At 39.5% G+C, this 3,663-nt stretch overlaps 1 long non-coding RNA gene across 2 annotated transcripts in view; it reads left to right on the plus strand.

The window, feature by feature from the left end:
* Positions 1 to 567: 567 nt before the first annotated feature.
* LOC103665365 overlaps positions 568 to 3,663 on the plus strand; it is a 6,770-nt gene continuing 3,674 nt past the window's right edge. For both annotated transcript variants that reach the window (XR_005833469.1, XR_569277.2), the window contains exons 1-3: positions 568 to 708; positions 1,067 to 1,151; positions 3,258 to 3,332. This is a non-coding gene — a long non-coding RNA (uncharacterized LOC103665365). The remainder of the gene's footprint in view (positions 709 to 1,066; positions 1,152 to 3,257; positions 3,333 to 3,663) is intronic.

Genomic DNA, 3,663 nt, shown 5'->3' on the forward strand with positions numbered 1-3,663 from the left:
TTAATCGGGATAAATTTAGCTCCGCCCGTGGACTCGGCGGCTACGACCTTTATTTGTCGGAAAAGGCGGGCTCTTAAGGCGTAAGACTCCTACCCTTCCTCTTCGTGGGCGCTGCACTTGACGCCGTGACCAATCACAGGCCACGTTGCGCCGCCGCAGCCAATCGGAAAAGCCAGGGGCATTAAGACGAGCAGTTGACGGCTCCTCCCTTTCTGTTCGAGGGTGGTTAGCGGGTTTAGTTGTTTAAGGCCTGGTTTTAATCCTGTTTCAACCCCATCTGGTTACATCCGATGCCATCGGGGTTCTTGTGAGGCCGAGCTTGAGAATGCGAAGCGAAGAGGCAAGAGCAAAACTGAGGCTAATGCAGGGGCATGCGGATAGGTCTCCTGTGCGAACTCAGAAAGTGACTGGAGGAAATGGCTGGAGGAAGAGATGGGAAGAAAAGGGATAAACGTGGTGCCGTAGAAATATTGATTAAAAATTGGACCCCCAAATAAATTATTTACTGAAAGACACATCATTTCCTTGCGTTTTATTTGGTAGTTCCTTGATGTGAAGATAATATAGGAACTGTTGGTGTGGTTGGCCTGAAACAAATGATCCCGGACGAGCTTAAATGAGAGTGAATATGAGGATACGTCGGCTTTTAATTCAACGAACCTTCTTCGACAAGATCCTTTGTCACTGGGGGATTAAGAAGGCAGTAAGGTAAGGTCCTTGGGGCTTTTGGCGGCAGCACTTGCATATTGGGGACTCGTCAGTAGCAGTACGAGGAGGGAGGGAAGGGAAAATGAAATGGTTTTGGTTGGGATGTGGTGCATCCTGGATAACTTTTAAAGAGTGAGAAGGCATTAGAACGTTGTCTTGTATATGTTTACGGTGTGAGATTCCAGTATTCATGAAGAAACAAATTGGGGCCAAAATGGGGTGTAGTTTATTTTGTATCTTTGAAGAGATGCTTAGCATATTAAGTCGCTTCTTTCTCTTCTGCTAAACATTAGAGGCCCATTAAGGAAACAGAAAAATGTTTGTACTTTTTATTCAATTTTTTCATTTCCTTCTCCAGCAGGCAAGAGTGATTACAACATTTCCCAGCCAGATTGCTTCTTTTTCCCCTTTTTGTTTACTTAGTCCAGATTCCAGCCAAAAAGGTATTACTTATTCACATCTACTTTTTCCATTCTAATATGCTTATATCTTGTTTGAACGAAATTAACAGAGCCTTTGTATATGTTAAAGTCACATGGCCTAAGGATAGTTCTGAATTTGGGGAAAATTGATCCATGGGGGATGTGCTTGCTTGGCTGTTAGATGTGCACAGGGTAGGACCTGGATTTTAATTCATCTTCAGTTTGTTAGACTATGAGAAACTTCTCTAGTACTCAACCAATTAAGACCCAAATAAGGCTAAGTAGAGATAAGCAACAGTTTTCTTTTATCTTTAAGGAAAAAAAGTTGTTGCTTTGGTTTTTTGGGTAACAGTTTTACTGATCTACCATACAATTAACCTATATAAAGTGTACAATTAAGTGGGTTTTAGTATATTCATGAATTGGGCTACCATCACCACAATCAGTTTTAGAACATTTTTATAATCACCCTCCCCCACCCCCCAAAAAGAAAACCCATTCTCATTCATTAACAGTCACTCCCTATATCTTCCCTACCCTCAGTTCTTGAAAACCACTAAGTTTTTTGGTGTAGATTTGCCTATACTGGAGGTCTCATATGAATGGAATCAGAAACTAATGTATGGTCCTTTGTGAGTGGTTTCTTTCACTTAGAAAGTTTTTAAGGTGCATCCATGTTGTAGCATGTATCAGTACTTCATTTTTTTGTTGTTGCTAAAAGATGTTCCAGTGCATGGATATACTGCCATGATTTTATTAATTCATGAGTTAAACATTTGGGTTGTTTCCATTGTGGGGGGTTATTATGGATAATTCTGTGAACATTAGTGTGCAAGCTTGTGTGTGGACATATGTTTTCATTTCTTTTGAGTATATACCTCAGGGTGGAATTGCTGGGTCATATGCTAACTTACATTTAAACTCTTGAGGAAATGCCAAACTGTTTTTCCAAATTGGTTGGACCATTTTACATTCCCACTAGCAGTGGATGAGGGTTCCATTTTCTCCATGTTCTTGTGAGTGTGAAGTGGTACTTCATTGTGGTGGTCGCCCCGATTTTTAAGGACTTGGGGTTTGTAGGGAACCTGCTAGAGGATGCTCCTTGAGTGTAGAGACAATGTCTAAGGTGAATTTGTCTTTACAGTCTCTGGCACACAAATAGATAATGTATGTTTCTTCTATAACATCATACGTATTCCTGAAAAATACCTCATGTTCAGAAAAATCGTGCATCTGAAAGAATCAGTGATTATGCGGGGGGGGGAAGCATTCACTACTCAAAATCAATGCAATTTGATTATCTCTAAAATAGTGATGGTCCCTGGGTAAGTACTCCTATGCCCTCCTTCCATCCCCTTAAAGGTAACTTCAGTGGAGACTGCCATAAGGGTATATTAGAAGAACAAGTCGGGTGGCTACTAGACAATACAGATAGGAAGTGGAGCTCTGAGTTATAACGGCCTGCTAAATAGTATAACCTTTGAGCCCTGAGGGCAGGTGGGTAGAGCTGGGGAGGGAGCCCCAGGTTTTCTTAAGTTACTGTTGAAAGTACCCCTGCTGCCAGTTCAGCGTCACGGTTTCTTTCTACTTAATTGGATTCCAGATATTGTGGCTGTCCTAGGAAAGATGAAACTGTGGTTCTTACATTATTCTGAAGGCATCTGGTAATTATTAATTATAAATGAGTTACTGAAAACTATGCTGCAAAACAGATTTACTTTAATGGTGTAGACTGATTAAATGAAAAGCTCACTTTATGGGAACCACGAGGGGTCACTGCCTTAGGTATTCTTAGTGTACTTCTGGATAGGGAAATATGCAATCCTTCATAAATTTGTACTTTTTTTGAGTTGTATTTACATATCTTTATATTTGGTTATAACTTTTACATACTTTTTGTTGTTACTTTACTGGTGACATAGAAAGTCTCAGTTTGATCATTTGATTATCTTCGCTTCCTCCAATAACTTCATATCCAGTGATTAAACCTTTTCACTGCTGTTCACATAATGAACTGTTGTGATTATTGAATATATAAATGAGGATATGTAAGCTGTATTAAAGATGTTATTGCAAAAGGCATTGATCATTGTGCAATGTAATTTAAAAGAAAATATCTTTTTTCAGGAATTAACATTCTTGGAGATGTTGGAAAAAGATTCCTGGGCCTTGGAAGATAATTACTCCAAATATACAGGGGAGGTAGTATATCAGTATATTTTTCTGTTTTAAATGTACTAAGTGTTCCTGGAACAATAGTACTGGGTTAGAAATAGAGATTGTCCAAGTAAAGATTTATGAAGGCTTTCGTGAAATATAATTTCCTGTTATAGAATCTCATTAATTTGGCAGCTTGGGGGAAAAAATAGCAGCTAATGGTTATTGAACCATTACATGTCAGGCATTGTGCTAAGCATTTTTAACACACAGTTTTGTTTTTATAAACGCTATTTCTCACAACAACCATATGAAAGCAAATAGACTTTTTTTTCTTTTAATTGGAGAGAGAGAGCACGGGGGGGGGGGGGGGGGG

The sequence above is a fragment of the Ursus maritimus genome, unplaced genomic scaffold, assembly GCF_017311325.1.
Source record: "Ursus maritimus isolate PB19 unplaced genomic scaffold, ASM1731132v1 scaffold_8, whole genome shotgun sequence".
NCBI classification, from domain to species: Eukaryota; Metazoa; Chordata; class Mammalia; order Carnivora; family Ursidae; genus Ursus; species Ursus maritimus.